Genomic DNA, 17,244 nt, shown 5'->3' with positions numbered 1-17,244 from the left:
TATAAGACATGATGCTGAGTACCGGAAGGGTTGATTGAGACATAATTCCTGCCTCAAGAAACTTACTTGAGGAAGAGAGATACATGTCAAGACGTGAAACTAGGATGGCTGCAGCTGGCACTTCCTAGGGAGGGAGGTGTCCTTGGGGAAATATCTTCATGAACTATGCAAGTAGGGCTGGAACCTGAGGGCAGGAACAAAGTAGCGGTAAGAATGGATAAACCACACTGCAGGAAACAAGGGGAAGAATTCACTCCATGCATAAGAGGCTGGGCAGAGCGAGAAGACGGTTGAGCAGGGAGTTGAGAGAGAAGAACTAGAAAACTGGTTTGAGGTTCAGGACTAAAGGAGAGCTGGGCCAGGTGAAATTCCATGTTGGGAAGACCAAAGGCCATTTGAGGGCCAGGGATGCCCAGTGCTCAGTGTGAGGGTGTTGATGATGCTTGGGAGGGAGAGCCTTTCTGTTCTCCACCCACATTTCAATAACATCACAGTTCTCATCAGGAATGCTTTATGTGAATGTTTTGTGGTTTCTTTTTGTTTTGTTTTGTTTTGGTGTGGGGATTATCCCAGAAGGTTTTGGTCTGCATTTCTAAGAGCATGAGGAATAGAGCAGAGACAGGATGTATGAAAGTAGGAACCTGGAAGCAAATGTGACCCTGAGACACAAACTCCCCTGAAATTGCAGAAGTCTTTGGGAGGCGTTGTACTTCCTGAGGGCGTCAGGTTCTAGAGGAACCTGAAGGTCTGAGCCAGGTTCCTCTAGATGTCAAGGGCTTGGGAAGCCCCAGCTGATATCTGCTTGTCTGGATTAAACTGATAAAATGTATGGCTATTTTACATAAGTTTACAAGAGTGGAAATGCACAGAAAGGACTAGTTAATGTCAACGAGGATTAATTTAGGGCTCCCTCAGAGAGCTTTCAAAGCTGGGCCTTGGAAGCTGAGTGTGATTTCAATGAACAGAGTAGGTGAAAGCCGTGTCAGGTAGAGGGAATGCCTGAGAATTGGCCTTGAGACACCAAGTGTGTGGACAGGACAGGGAATGGAGAACTAGGCATGTGTGGTTGGCATCCATAGTGTGTGGGTGGGTAGAAACATGGACTGTGGTCAGATTCTGGAAGGCCTTAAACTCCATGCCTAGTGAATTTTGACCTAAGTTTGTGGAGGTCTGATCTATATCTAGAGAAGCAAATTGGAGAAACAATCTGAAAGTTTGTGAGGAAAAGTTTTCAAAGGAAGAGTCCCATTAGGAGACCCTTTAATCCATGACTCTCAAACTTCCCACTTCCACCTATATACGTACTGTAGTTTGGATACTTGTCTCCTCAAACCTCATTTTGAAATGTGATCCCCAGTGTTGGAGGTGAGGCCTAACAGTAGGTGGTTGGGTCATGGGGACAGCGCCCCATGAGTTAGTTTTCGCTGCATTAGTCCCCTGCAGAGCTAGTTGTTAAGAAGAGCCTGATGCCTGCCCCTGTCTCTCTTCCTTCCTCTCTTACCATGTGATCTGGACATGCTGGCTCCATTTTGCCTTCCACCATGAGTGGAATCAGCCTGAAGGCCCCACCAGAAGCAGATGCTAGCCCCATGCTTCTTGCACAGCCTGCAGGACTGTGAGCCAAATAAACCTCTCTTTTCTTCATAAATTACCCAACCTCGGGTATTCCTTTATGGCAACACAGACTATGATAACCCCCGGAGGATGACCTACTCCCATCGCTAGGAGTGGAGCCGTGGTTTAAGTGGTATGGGTGAGAAGTGAAGAGAGTGTGAACACAAGAAGTTGTAGGAGAACTAGAAAGGATGGTAGGACTCAGAGATACCTTTGGAGGCAGAGTTGGTGGGTGGGAAAATTGACAAATTATTGATACAGGGAATTGTTGGTGTCAAGTCTGGTTGACTTGGAAGATATTGCTGAGCTCCATATCACAAGAGGTGCACAGGAGTGTGTTTGCGTGTGGTGGGGAGGGATGAAGGAGCAGAGATTATGAGTTTGGTTTTGGATGTGTTGAGACTAAGGTGCTAGTGGGATCTTTACATGAAGATGTTCAGCAGCCAGTTGGAAACACAGGCCTGAGGTTTCCAACTGGCTCATTCTTAAAGGAGTTATCTATGCTGCATAAATGCCAGCAAGGCCCAGAGTTAGACTGAGTAGATTCTGGGTGTTTCAGCTCATTCCTGAGCTGCACTGTGGAAGTAATATATGGAAGTGTCTGGGTTTCCCCCTACCCTGTCCCATAGCAGATTTTCAGTGAATATTTGTTGTGTGAGAGCAGTACCCTCAGTCTGGTGATTCTGGGAGGAATGGAAGAGTTGATACTTTTCTTGCAAATTATGGTGTGGGAGCACTCATTTGCTATATTTGCTTATATTTGACCTTTTGTCCATGAACATATGGATGTAACAAACATTTTCCTAGGAAACGAAATGTAACTTTACAAGACAGATTTTTCTTAAATAACAGGGAAAGGGGGTGGTGGCAGGGGTACTGGACAGTCTTAGTCCTGCCTTTCTGCCTCCTTTCCTTTGTTTTCTCTTCATTGTGACCTGTTAGCATAATAGTTTATACAACCTTCTATTTGCCATTTATTTATTTATTTAGATATTGCTTGTTTATTGTTTCTTTATTATAGATATTTGTCCCCTAAAGAGCAGAAGCCTGAGTCTGTCTTTGTAAAGAACTTAGACCAGAATGGTTGCGCTTAATAGAACAAGAAAGTCAAACAAAAACAGACTGAATGCCTGGCATACAGGGTCACTGGGCTTATGTGGTGAAAAATGAGGGAACTGACACTTCCCCCTCAGGGTTGTTGGGAGACTCACATGTCACCATATCTAGGGACGGACTTATAAGCTGCAAACGTTTGTAATTATAGGATACTGTTGTTGTTGTTGTCATCATTATTTGGGAAAAATCAGGTAAATGAAAGAAATATTCACCAGAGTTTTCAGAACATACTTCATGGAAAAGGTGTATTTGAGCCAGACAGAGCCACTGTACATTATGACTCAGAAGAGGGACTGATGTTGTTTGGGGAAGATTTATCGGGAGGTGTTTTGCAATAAATCAGCCACGCAGTGGGGTGCTGACATGGAGGGGAGGTCATTCGGCACTCTATGGTGTCTGTGGGTCACCGAGGGGTAGAGTTCAAGGGGCATATCCTTCCCAGAACACATTCATTTAGCTTCCTTGCTGGCAGCACCTCCTGGCCCACTTACCTTGTTCTGTAAAGGCCTCACATGCGCTCAGACTAGACCATTAGACAACTAAACTTGAGTTCAAGATGAGGCTGTGGGAGATGCTCCTTCTTTTTCCTAGAAGAAAATGTCAGACATTGTTGTTTCCAGATGTTTAAACCTTCTCATGTTATAAAAGACATTGTAGGGCTCTGAAATGATAATGAGTCAGTGAGATACGGGACAGTTGGCAAGGATGGCCACTTGGGCTGGAAAAGGCCTGGTCATTTGTTGGCTTGGGGATATATTATCATCATCTCTGTCCTGAAAATGAAAAGAAATTAGAACTGAGCAAGTGGCCCAGTGGGTATATCCAATTTTTATGTGTCCATGGTTAAAAAATGAGCTGTGCGAAGAGTCAGTACTGAAAGGAGCAACATTGCAAGTGTAGTTTGTGTCTGTTAATGGGGCTCACTGTTTTGGCCAGGAAGTACGAGAGATAATAAGCTTATTGCAGTGTGTTGAGTTTAAGTTGCAATCTCTAAATAATATGCCAACACTGTTATTTCTTTATTTATCACACTGAGACATCATCTGTTGACTTGCTACTATGAGCGATGAGGATTTAGCTTCCTTGAATTATGCCTCTTCTCTTCCTTCCCAGCTTCCCCCTTATTTTTTTTTATCCTTATGGCACTATTTTTACTTTCTTTCATGGTTACCTTTGTAACTTTAAATAATATATTTAAACCTCTGCTCCTTTTGATCAGCTTGCATTCTTTCACCCTCTGTTTTGAGAAAAGAGGTGGTTGGTGCCTCTACCCCTTGCTACATCTCTTTTCTATCTTCCATGTCCCAATTTTTCTCAACTGTATTATTTTTTTAAATATATTTTGAAATTAACATACAGTAAGACTGACTTTTGCAGGGGAGGGTAACAACTCTGTGAATTGCAACACATGCATAGATTCATGTAACTACCACCACCATCAGGATACAGTGCAATTCCATCACCCCCGCAACTCCATCACGCCACCCATTTGTAATCACATCTTCCTTCCACCCCTAATCCCTACAGCCACTGATCTTCCTTTATTATCATTATTATCCCACTGCCAGGTAGCAGTCCTCAGCTTACTAATCCACTCACCTGCTGAAGGACATTTTGGTTGTTTTCAGTTTTGAGCAATTATGAATAAAGCTGATTTAAACATCCATGTATACATTTTCATATGAACATAAGTCGTTATTTTTCTATCATAAATACCTCAGAGTCATATTACTGAGTCATATGTTAAGTGTATGTTTAACTTTATAAGAAATTGTCAGGCCGGGCGTGGTGGCTTATGCCTGTAATCCTAGCACTTTGGGAGGCCGAGGTGGGTGGATCATCTGAGATCAGGAGTTCAAAACCAATCATGGTGAAATCCCATCTTTATTAAAAAAAAAAAAAAAAAAAAAAGTGTCAAACTGTTTGTCAGAGTGGCTGTTCCATTTCACAATCCCACCAACAATATATGAGTTCCAGTTGCACTGCATTCTTGTCACCATGTGCTGTTGTCGGGTTTTTGTTTGGCTTTGTTTAGCCACTCTAATAGATGTGTGGTAGCATTACATCATGGTCTAATAAACTTGCATTTCCCTAATGGCTAATGATAATAAACATTTTTTCATGTTCTTATTTGCCTTCTATATATCCTTTCTAGTGAAGTATCTTTAAGTCTTTTGCCCTTTTTTTAACTGGAGTTTTTGTTTGTCTTTTACTATTGAGTTATCAGAGTTTTTAATATATTTTGCAAACAAGTCCCTTATTGCATTTGCAATTTGAAAATATTCTCTCCCAATCTGTAGCTTGTCCTTTTATCCTCTTAAGAGTGTCTTCCCCAAAACAAAGTTTTAATTTTTTATAAAGTCCAATTGAATAGTTTTTGTTTGTTTGTTTGAGACAATCTCACTCCATCGTCACCCAGGCCGGAGTGGGAGTGCAGTGGCGCAATCTTGGCTCACTGCAACCTCCGCTTTCCATGTTTAAGTGATTCTTGTGGCTCAGCCTCCCCAGTAGCTGGAATTATAGGCAGCAGCCACCATGCCCAGCTAATTTTTGTATATTTAGAAGAGGCGGGGTTTTGCTATGTTGGTCAGCTTGGTCTCGAACGTCTCACCTCAAGTGATCTGCTCACCTTGAGCAAAGTGCTGGGATTACAGGCGTGAGCCACTGCGCCCAGTCTAATAGTATTTTCTTTTATGCATTGTGTTTTTGGTGTCATTTCTAAGAACTCTCTACCTAACCCAGGTCACAAAGATTTTTTTTGTTCTCTTTTAAAGAAACATTATTGTTTTACATTTTATGTTTAGACCTTTGATCCATTTTGAGCTAATTTATGTATGAGATACGAGGCTTAGGCTGTTTCACTTTTGGCATACGCATGTCCAATACCATTTGATGAAAAGACTGTCCTTTCTCCATTAAATTGCTTTTGCATCTTTGTCGAAAATCAATTGACCATAATTGTGTGGATCTATTTCTGAACTCTCTATTCTGTTCCATTGATCTCTGTGTCTATTCCTTTGCCAGACTATACCATCTTGATTACTGGTTTATCGGAAGTTCTAAAATCAGGTAATATGAGTCATCCAACTTTACTTTTTTTTGCAAAATCATTTTGATGATTCTAGTTCCTTTACCTTTCCATATAAATTTTAGAGTTAGCATGTCTATAGCTATTTTTAAATCTTACTGGGATTTTATTGGAATTGCATTGAATCTACAGATCAACCTTGGAAAAACTGACATCTTTCCAATGTGATATAATTCGTGAACACAGCATATCTCTTCATTTATTGATGTCTACTTTCTTTCATTAGCATTTTTTGGTTTTAAGAATCCATATGCTGTGCGTGTTTTGTTAGATTTATGCATAAGTATTTCCTTTGTACTTGGAGCTATTTTAAGGTATTTTTTTAAATTTCTATTTCCAGGTTTTTGCTGGTACAGTATATAGTTATGCGTACTGGCCTGCTGTCTTATGACCTTACTAAACTCACTTGTCAGTTCTAGGAGTTTTCTACATCGAAAATCATGTTGACTGAGAAGAGGTACAATTTTTATTTCCTCCTTCCCAATCTGTTATGCTGTTTATTTATTTGTCTTACATTATTGCACTTGCTAGAATTTCCATTATGATGGAAATGGTGAGAGTGAACCTCCCTGTTTTGTTCTTGATCTTAGGGGAAAATGTTTTATCACTAAGTGCAATGTTAGCTCGTTTTTTTTTTTTAATCAGATTATTTAAGTACCCTTTTATTCTTAGTTTGCTGAGAGTTTTTGCCATGAATGGATATTGAATTTTGTCAGATGCTTTTCCTGTATCAATTGATGTAATCATGTGATTCTTCTTTTTTAGACTATTAATATGGTGGATTTTATTGATTTTGAAGCAGATTTTATTCTATTGTGTTCCCAGAATAAACCCCACTTAGTTGTAGTTTATTATTATTTTTACATTTTGCTTGACTCTGGATAATGTTTGCCTTCAGTTGTGTAATCATATCAAGTGTTTCTGCTTTATCTCTACAAATGTCTGTAAAAGTTGAAAATCTCGGAAAGACAACACTTTTAGTATTATGAAGTACAAATACTGTCTGTATGGAAACAAATAGGATTGTATGATTGCATTTCTCTCTCTTTGTGACCAAATACTTTCAACGTTATAATAAGTTAAGATATGGTAACTCCTTTCTTATTCTATTAAGTTATTCAGAATCAATGTTTTTCTTGCACAATTTTCTCTTTTTCCCAAGTGTCATATTCTCTTTATTTTTACTAGGGGTTGGGAAAAGGGAGCCATATCCTTTCTTCCCTTGATGCCCAGCATTGTCCAGCTTCTTAGATGTTCTCTTGCCCTGAATGTGTTCTTGTTCTTTTCTAATTCGAACTGGCTGTTTTCTAGCCTGCTACACAGCTGCCATCCAGGGATTTCTTTTTATTGGAAAAGAAACTGTCATTTATTGGAAACTGTCATCTGGGGTTTTCTTTACTCCATCAGATCTAGCAGTGAGACCCCTTCAGGACTGTGCTTGTGCTCAGCTGTGAGTCATTGTTTCTCTAGGATTCAGCCTGGCTTTATTCCAGGAAATACAAGCTTTAAAACAGGAAAAGGTAGAGTCTGCTGAAAATTCTTAGAGGAAACTGATATTAATAGCTAACATTGTTGAGTAATTACCAGCTGCCAAGCCTGTTTTAAGATCATTATAGGGACTACCTCCTTTACTCTGCACTACAACTTATGTGGTCGTTATTACTCTCTTCCAAATTATATAGATGAGGTATGGAGGCCTCAAAAGTCAAGTCACCTGCCTAAATTTTACCACCACTAAATGGTGGACCAGAATCCCAGCCAAGGTGGCAGGGCTCTGGAGCCCTCATTTTTAGCTGCAAAGAGGGGCTGTCTTGGGTGACTTACTCCACCAAGCACACCTGGGCACTGGCAGACCGGACCCAGATGCTTCCTGAAATGCAGACAACCAGAACAGAATAGTAAGTGAAGAACTGACCCCTGAACTCAGCTCTTTCCAGTATTCCACACCGCCTTCTTAATAACGAGTGGGTAAATACGCTTGTGGCAGCCCAACTAGCTGGAGGAAGTGGCTCAGAGAAGAGCCACGAATGTTGAAAGCATGAACCAAGGAGACACCAGGGGTATGGAGGATCACTGCAAACCAAAGAAGGACTTGTTGAGTGCAGACAGGGAAGGAAAGGCCTCTACTCTTCATAGACAGGGCCTAGAACTGGGGTGAGGCCCAGGGGTGACACGGTCATAGAACACATATGCTCAGCAGCCTGGTCTGGTGACCTGGGAGCCCAACCCAGAGAGGTTTGCAAGCAGATTCTGGAATGGATGAGAATTCATGAGATCCAGCAATGAGAACCCTTCAGAACAGTCCTTGGGCTCAGCTGTGAGTCATTATTTCTCTAGGATTCAGTCCAAGTCTGGACCCAGAGGCTTCTGCTGGACTTTTCACTCAGAGGTTCTAGAAAGTGATGATAAGAAAAGGAAGTCTAGGTCCACTTACATTATCATCTGTAACAGACAAAATACTGCGGGGCCGTCTTAAACTTTCTAGAAATTTTGGAATTTTCCCCTGCTCGGTTATTTTTGTTATCTTCGCCTCCTTTCATATGTGAACAATATTTATAACCACGATTATTTTAGAGTCAACAAAGGGAGGCTATATGCCAAAGGCCCTGCATTTTGCCCTGCAGCCAATAGGGGGGCAAGAAAGGAGAGAAGAGGCCCAACATTCAGAAAAGAGAAGTGGACCAGCAGGGCTGGCCTGTAAGAGGTTGTCTGTTACCTGACAAGGGAGTTTCAGGTACAGCTTATTTACAGTTGAGGGTATCAGCCACACAGCATAGGGTTACTCTGTGCACTTTCCATTTTAAGTACTCTCAGTCCCCCTGCCAAGGCAGCTGCTGGCATATAATGCACTCATCAGGCTCTCCTTAGAGCCTGTCATTCAGCCTTGGCTGTCCTTTCTGGCTCTGGCAAAAGCCTAGCACTTAGCTCCTTTGGCCCCACCCTTCTTTGACGCTCCACTCACTGTCTCTTTCTGCCCACCTTCCCTTTTCCTTCTATGATGCCCCCTTCCTGCCCAGTCCTTCCTGCTCTGGCTTTCACATTCCTTGCGAGGCAACACCTACCCTGGCCTCAAGCCAGAGAGCAGTCGAACCCCTTCACCCTCCCAGCTGCAGGCCTGTCTTGTATTTCCTGGGTATAAGAGGCTGTATTGTGATGAAGAGAACCAGACTTGCCTGGGCTTACTGCTCAGCTCTGTACTTGGTAGCAGTGGATGGTCTGATTCACCTCTGTGCCTCATATGCAAACTAGACATAATACTCTTAACTAGTACCTACATTTTAGGGTTGTTCAAGGGCCTTTGAAATGAATTAATACATGCAAAGTGGTTGGGACAGTGCCTGGCACTATACAAATCCCTTCCCTTTCTATTATTGCTATTGTCATTGTCACCCGTTTTATGTTGCAGATCTCTTGTTAATTTCCTTTCCCAGACTCCAAAGTCACTGCTGTGTGTACTCTAAGGAGAGAGAAGGAGCCAGCCTCTGTAAAATATTGGTGATGTCAAATAGAGAGAGGAAGGAGCCATAGATACTTTCAGGCTTCGAGCCTGGATGAATGGGGAGAAGCCTTTAACAGAGATGGAGGGCCAGCAGCACAATGAGCTGGAAATAACAACAGTCATGTCGTCATTCATTTGCAACTTAATCTGCTGGGCAGGGACATGTTTCTTTTTGATAATACTTTTTGTCTAGAGAAAATAGAAGATATGAAACTTCACAGTGTTCTAACTGTGTATTATTTATTAGCTATTCCTGGTGCCATGCCCTTGACTCCTAGTCTGAACTCTTTTTTTGAGTTCATGAGATTGTTCTTTCTAGGTCCAACTTAGGTTTGAAGATCAAATTTTCTCACAATTTAAAGTTTAGTCTTAAAAGCCTGAGAATATTGACATCATTGAAAAAGAGAGAATGGTGTGGAATTGAATTCACATCTCTAGGGACACAGTGGCCAAAGGATAAAAAGGGTGAAGACATTTGGAAGAATCAGGGCTGAAATGCGACCTCAAAAAACAGCCACTTCTCTTCCCCACACCTGTGTGCTTTGTGGGAGCAGAGAGATGTCAGGGGAGGCAGAGTCGAAGATCCAGGGATTAAGGTTTCTATAGAGTTCATGTCAACAAAACACTGATAGATTGATTGCTCGCATATTTTTTTTAAGATGGATTCACTGGTAAGAGAAAGTGCAGTGGCTTAGTTTTTGCACTCAAAATAAGGAGTAAGACCAATATGTAGAAACTGTAACACTGAACAAGATATGAGCAGTGCTATAGAGAATTACAAACAATGTGCCTTGGCAGTGGAAAAGCAGGTCATACAAGGAGAAGTTTAGTTGAGAAAGTTGAAAAAATACATTTTCTAATGTAAACTGTATTTAATGTCAACAGCTTCACAGGGAGATGAAAGGTTTGGCAGATACAGCAAAGCGGGGTGTGGGGCATCTCCAGAAGAGGAGGTGTCCTGAGCCCGGGCTCGGAAGTAGGAAAGAAGAGACATGGGATATACCCAGAGCAGCTGAAATGAGGCTCAAACTGGCCAAGGAAAGATACCTTGGGGCAGTGTGGCTGAATTCCTTGATTGGGTAGAGACTAGTGGGCCACTGAAGCATTTTGAGAAGAGGAGTCAATTAGCACTTTAAAAAGGATCATTTGAAGGCTGACTTAAAGAGATGAGAGTCCAATTTTGGAGACCAGATAGGAGGCTCTGGGTGTAGAAAATAATGAGAAGTACATATATGTGCACACACACAAACATACAGAAGATGTGTATGTATATGTGTATATACATACAGTCATGCATTGATTAACAAAGGGGATATGTGCTGATGCATCTATGTCGTCAGGTGATTTCTGTCATGTGACCATCATAGATTGCACATTCACAGACCTGGATGGTTGCGCCTACTGCACACCTAGGTAATGTGGTATGGCCCATTGCTCTAGGCTACAAACCTGTACAGCATATTACTGTACTGAATGAATCCTGTAGGCAACTGTAATGCAATGGGAAGTATTTGTGCATCTAACCATATCTAAACATAAGAAAGGTACAGTAAAAATACAGTATTATACTGTTACAGTATAATACCATATTTGTGGTATTACTGTGTGTGGTGCATTATATGTGTGGTACGTTACTGGCTGATACATCATTATGTAGAGAACGTGCACATATGCACACACATGTACATACACCCCCCGAGCACAGCATCCTGGTACTCCTACCCATACTGTATCCTCACTATTAACACCATGCCTAGCACAGAGTTAGCACTCAAATTTTAAACAATATTGGGTTACATTAATGTCCAAGGATTTGCTTTACTGATTTCTGCTTATCATCTTTTCAAGCCCCCTCTTTCCAGCAGTTTCTATGAACTACTTTTATCAGTTAAAGTAACCATCCTGTGCATTTAAAGACATGTTTTGGTCTAGTATCTGACAAAAACTAGACAAATATGTCTGAAATATTTGTATGTTTAATGTCCTTTTGAATTGGTAGTTCTGGGGTAGTTGAGTCTCTAATCCCTACTTCTGACACCTGTCTCTATCTGCCCAATTTACACCTGTCCCAAATCTCTCTTTTTCCATGTTTTTTCATTTATACTCTTTCCATCCCTAACATTTACTCTTAAATTTTTCTGATTATGCCCTACTAAAGAGACTGGAATCAAAATTCTCATCGTTGCTAAAAATTAGTACCAAAATATATTGCCAGATAGGCAGTTTGTAGCTGGGAAGGATTGGCACATAATGGAACTACTTGATAACACTGGTTTGAGTAGGAAAAAGCTGGCATTTATATGTAAACTCATGGTACCCCATGGAAATCGGTCAAGCTCAGCAGACAATCTTAATAAGGCCTCTGATTTTTTGTCTATGGACTGAGATGGAAGTCATTGCAAATTTTCAGTGGACTAACATGATCCGGGAGGCAGATGCTCTGTAAGGGTAAGCATGTTGCTCTAGGAACACAGATAGGGCTCTTCGTCTGGCCTTCCAGGATCAAGAGGCATCTTGGGAGACATCCAGGAGACAAATATCAAAAGAATAGAGATCAGCTCAAGCCAAGGTCTGGAGGTGAGTGCCAGCATGGAGGGTTCGAGGAGTGGAAAGTCTGGGCTGATCACTAAGGGCCTTATGTAACGTGAGGGAATTTGAATCCTCAGGATTCAATTCAACTGGATCCAGCACAGGATGACACAATTAATGATACGTCTTTTATAAAGATTACTCTGGCTGCTGTGTGGAGGAGGACAAGGAGACATGAAAACCACATAAGGGAATCCAGAGGTGATGAATGCCTGCATTAAGACAGCATGGCAGCGATGAAGAAGAGGTGACAGATTTCTGAGAAATCAGGAAAAACCAACAGGAGTTTTCAATGGACTGGCTGAAGAATAAGAAAAAGGGAAGAGTCTGAGGTGACTTTTACATCCCTGAGCAAGGAGGTGGCAGCAGCAGATAGTAACCAAAGTCATGACAGTGGATGAGATAACCTTGATGGGTAGGCTTATTTTATGACTGTACAGAACAGGACCAGACTCACCAATAGCTCATAGTCCCAACAAAAGACCCCCTCATTCTGCTTTACCTCCAGGGAAGCAAAGAGGCACAGGATGAGTCAGCTCTGTACTCCAGGTAACAGTCACAGGTCTACACACAGTATTGTTTAAGTATCAGGCCTTGGCCAACATGGTGAAACCCCATCTCTACTAATAATACAAAAATTAGCCAAGCATGGTGGCACACACCTGTAATCTCAGCCACTCCGGAGGCTGAGGCAGGAAAATTGCTTGAACCTGGGAGGTGGAGGTTGCAGTCAGCCAAGATCTCACCACTGCACTCCAGCCTGGGTGACAGAGTGAGACTCCGTCTCCAAAGGATAAAAGATATCAGGCTTTAGAAAAGAAGGTTAGCAGGTGCGTTCTTTTTGTGCATGGATTGGAATTGGATATTTGGGTTTCTAAAAATGAGACTCGGAACTGTTAGATCTCAGTGTACCTCATTCTAGAACAACTTGACTTATGCACGTATGGGGTGCAGGGAACATTGTGTCAGACCTGACAGGAGAAAGTTTTTTAAGCAAATATTTCATGTCTCTCTTTTGCAATCCAGGTTCTCTGTGTTCTCTTGCGTAAAGAAGTTAGAAGGGAGACATTGCCATTCTGGCTGTCCTTGGGATTCAGACTTGGTAATGAACTGCAAGTACCCTGGCTGCTGATGCCTGTCTGCCCCCAAGTTTGAGGAGACAGGGGTAGGCTGAGGGCTGGAGTGATGAACAGGCTGGTATGCCTAGAAACCTGCGCACTGATTTTAGGCTTAACGGCCACATTGGAGAAGCTACCTTCAGGAGACTGCAAGGCTGAAATTGTATTAAAATGATACTGTTTGGATCATTGCTGAGAAAAATGACCTGCTAGATTTTAATCAACCAGCTAAAGTTTTTATTAGCATTTTTCACAGTTACGAGTATTGGAAAGGTGAGGGTGGCATCTGGTGGCAGGGTGACAAGCAGATGTGCATGTCAAAGTTTTGATCTGGGCTGGACTGTCATCTCCCTTCCTCAAACTGCCGTGAGGCAATTGACTCGTTTGTTGGAATGACAAATGGACATGTAAAAGCTTTTAAAAAACAGCAAGGTGGAGCACCTCCCACCATTCACTCCACACTCAAGCACGCTATATTAGTTTCTAAGACGTCTTGCCAAACAAAAGAAGGAAATTTAAAAAAAAATAAATGAAAGGAGTGGGAATACTCAGAATCAATAAAACCATCGCTAACTAAATAAATGGCTGATGGAGGCAACTCGCTACTGCGTTTAACGGATTTATTTGCTCAGGGTTGAAAAACAGCAAGGTGAAAGAAAAGGTCCCTCACCGATTGTTTATTCTACCCTTGGCTTTGTTAGGACTGTAGTTCAATTTTTTGTATTTCTAATCTCACTGACATACTTCAGGTTTCCAGCCTTTACAGCCAAGGGGACGAGCTAAGGTGCACATCTATTCTACGATGGTTCATCTTTTTGGGATTCTGGGCTATCTCCTTTAAAGCTTGCTGTAGGAGAACTGAGTCAACAAAAGCTCTGTGTGGAACCCAACAAATTGTCGCTACTCAGTCACCGTGTTAATGAGAAAAAAGAGTGAACTTGAAAGTCATGTTTTATTGGTTTCTTTGTTTTGTTTTGTCTGTGTGTTTTTATTTTTTTGGCGCATAGTTTTGCCGGGAAAAGTGTCCAAAATGGCTTTCTCTCCCTTGACTGTCTTGTTAGTGCAGTTGCCCATGATCAGGATTTGCACAACACGAAATGTTCAGTGAATATTTGAAAATCCTTTCTTTCCTGTTTCTGCATCCTGTAACCACAGTAACAAGAATTCTTGGGGTAGTAGGAGGTTTTTTAAGACTGCAAATTATGGTTGAATTGTTAATAAATATTGCAGATGAAGTAGAAATGACTGGCTTTGTGTAATGTGTTCTTCAATGTGCAAATAAATATGTCCTTTTGTGCAAAACCAATTGAGATTAAATATACCGTAGATGGTCACTTTTGCCGCAAAGTTGTTAATTCCTTCCTGCCGCACAGGAGAGGAGAGGATTGGCGAACACCATATTAAGATCAGGTGAGAGAGCCCTCTAGCGGGAGACCATCAGGGCGCTCATTAGGGCCGACACTGGAGCAGAAGACAGCTGAGAAGTCACAGAGGGAATGTTAAATTTAGCCCACGGAGTTGAACTGCACCGTGTAAATAAACACACTGTGACTTGCCATGTCCTCCTGCTGACTTGGAAGATGTTTACTAACAAATATGCCCTGTAGAATTGTCAAGAACTTACTGAGGCATGTCCAAAATTAAAATCATCATTTTAAGGACATGCTACGTTCTTCATAGCCCTCACCTGAAATGCCTGAGCTGGGCAAGGTCGAGGGGCGGGGGATACATTTTGGTAATAAACAGTCTAAATTGGATGAGATGACCCGCCCCTCAATCCCCAAGGGCAAATGAGGGATGGGGTTTTCTCATCATTCCAGTTGCTTTTTTAAAGAAAAGAACGCACCGTTCTCACCCTTGCCTTCCCCAGGGCTCCTCTGGGTTGGGCTGTGAATATTATTGTAATTCGGTGGGTTATCTTCTTATACCTAGAAGGAAAATTACGAAGCACGTTTGTTTCCCTGACCATAATGCATATCTGAGGTAGTAATGCCAAATTCATACAAAAATTTTCTTACCCTCTTAGCTATAGCCGTGATGTTTCTTTAGTCCCTTATTTCTGTCATTCACTATTCATAAATAAATGATAGGAGACTTTAAAAATCTCAAAGCTTTGCAGCTTAAAATGCACTCTTGATATTAATGGTTTATATGGGATTTTTTTAAAGCATATTGTATGGGAAATGCCCTGCCTTTCTAAAATAAATAAATATCTAATAGCTCCAATGACTCATGATTGAGGCTCTTTGCTCACTGCTTTCTTGTTGACCATCATTCGTAAGTCCCTCTCAAGGGTTCAAAAGTGTGTTTCCAGGCAACAAGAATCAGACTTTGAAGTCTGTGTCCTTCAAAGCCTGCATAAGCTTCCTAACCCATGCAGTAGAGGCTGCCAGTGAAGAAGTGGACTCAGCACATTTTAGCCAAAACCACAACTGCCTCTTGTAGTGTGTGACACCAGAGAGCCCATGAGTTTCTAGTCAGCCAACCTGGTTTGTCCTTTTTTAAATAGAAAATGGCAATAGCAAGGATTTATAAATCCTATTGATACTCCAGGGACCTTCTAAGGTCTCAAGTCTTCCTTAAAGGAAGAAACATGGCCATTTCTGGACTCTTGGTGGCCTTCCTCTCTGGGGAACTGGCATGGCTGCCCAGTCCTGTGCTGTGCATTGCACAGTGGCTTACCTCACTGGAGTGTATGCCTCTCTACCTGGTGCATGTATACACCTTTGAGAGCAAAGACAGCTCTTAATATATCTGGGTCTAGTTCATTTATTCACTTACTCAAGTCATTTATTCATTTTTTCAACAGTAGTTAATGAGCCACACAGATCCTATTCTACTCTTTGGGGATATTTTTGTGAACAAAACAGACAGACTCCACATCTTTTTTCCTGATGTGGAGTCCTTGGGGTTAATGAACATTAAACTCAAAATCACAAATGGAAATTTTCCACAATGGAAATATAAACTTATACCCTGTGATAAATGTGACAGAGGAAAAAGGAATGGCCTTTTTCAGAAGAAGCAGTGAATGGCCTTATTTAGATTTTGGATCAGAAAGGGCCAAAATGGTGATATTTAAGCTGAAACCCAAGGACACATGGTATTCCCATATCGTAGGGCTAAGAAGTATTTCTTGCTTTGAGAAATGATCCGCCATCTCTAAGGTTACATGGTTGGTATGAACCTTCTCACTGTGAATAATCCTGGCTGTGGCTTCCAGGACAACCCCTTCCCTCCTTGATTTGCCACCAACCTCCCAATGTTCTTTCTGGCGTTCCCTGGCTCTAATAACCCATGGAAACCTCCACCACGTCAGCTGAAGCTACAGTGGAAGTGAAGCAATTATATCTCAAGATATCTCAAGGCTACTTGTGGAATTAGGACGAAAGATTTTCTTGCAAATATATTTATGAAGCATTTAGCAGTCCATCAGACACTTACCCTAATAAAAGAGCATACGTCCTTGGTAGCCACAGTGTTGCAAAGTGAAAAGCACATGGCCTTTGGGATTCAGCTGATCTGAGTTTGAACCCCAGCCTCTCGGCCTCAAGCAGACGATTTCTTAGTCTCAGTTTCCTCATCTGTAAGATAAGGGCAAACTCAATTTAAACTCACAAGGTTTTGTGAGGACTAATGTAACACACCCAGGCACAGAGTAAACAGTCACCAGACATTCACTGTAATCTCCTACATTCCCTTTCTCCACAACTTTCTGACCTCTATGTGTCCCCAGTTTCCCCTGAGCTCTCCAGTTCTCCCCTCTTCTCCATGATCACATGAAAGCCACCGCCCTCCTTCAAAGCCAGCTCCTACAGCATGAATCTGCTTCCATTAAGAAACACAATGGGCCCAGCATGAGCCACCCAGGACCCAATAGCAAGGAAGATGTGAGTACCTAGGGGCTGAGCAAGACTTCAGTCCTGCTCAGGAGAACAGTCCAGGGGATGACAGGGCACAGGAACAACTCCGATCGTCAAGCGGGAAATCAGCCAGGGATCTGGTCCAGAAGGGGACCTGGGGCACCAAGCAGGATGATCATTCAAAACTGAGAGCAGAGGCCAGGTACTCACAGACAGAAGCCCTGGGGTGAGAGGTATAAGAGAGAGGAAAGAGGAGCTATTATTTAGGGCTCCCTAAGACCTCCAGGAGCTCACAAGATAGGCACTTGGGACTGAGTCATCTAAAATAAAGAGTCCATTCTAGGTCACCAGGGAAAG

General features: G+C 42.0%; 1 protein-coding gene and 1 long non-coding RNA gene across 3 annotated transcripts in view; one reads left to right on the top strand and one right to left on the bottom strand.

Moving 5' to 3' along the window:
• Positions 1-17,244, top strand: part of WIPF3 (WAS/WASL interacting protein family member 3) — a 109,210-nt gene that overhangs the window by 58,540 nt on the left and 33,426 nt on the right. The gene's annotated exons all lie outside the window — the stretch shown is intronic.
• Positions 50-16,563, bottom strand: LOC103794748 (uncharacterized). The gene is made up of 3 exons (XR_013523905.1): positions 16,469-16,563; positions 3,222-3,317; positions 50-184 (listed from the first exon to the last, which is right to left on the bottom strand). It is a non-coding gene; the product is annotated as an uncharacterized LOC103794748 (long non-coding RNA).

The sequence above is a fragment of the Callithrix jacchus genome, chromosome 11 (genome assembly GCF_049354715.1).
Source record: "Callithrix jacchus isolate 240 chromosome 11, calJac240_pri, whole genome shotgun sequence".
Lineage (NCBI taxonomy): Eukaryota > Metazoa > Chordata > Mammalia > Primates > Cebidae > Callithrix > Callithrix jacchus.
This window is presented reverse-complemented; position numbering and strand designations above follow the sequence as displayed.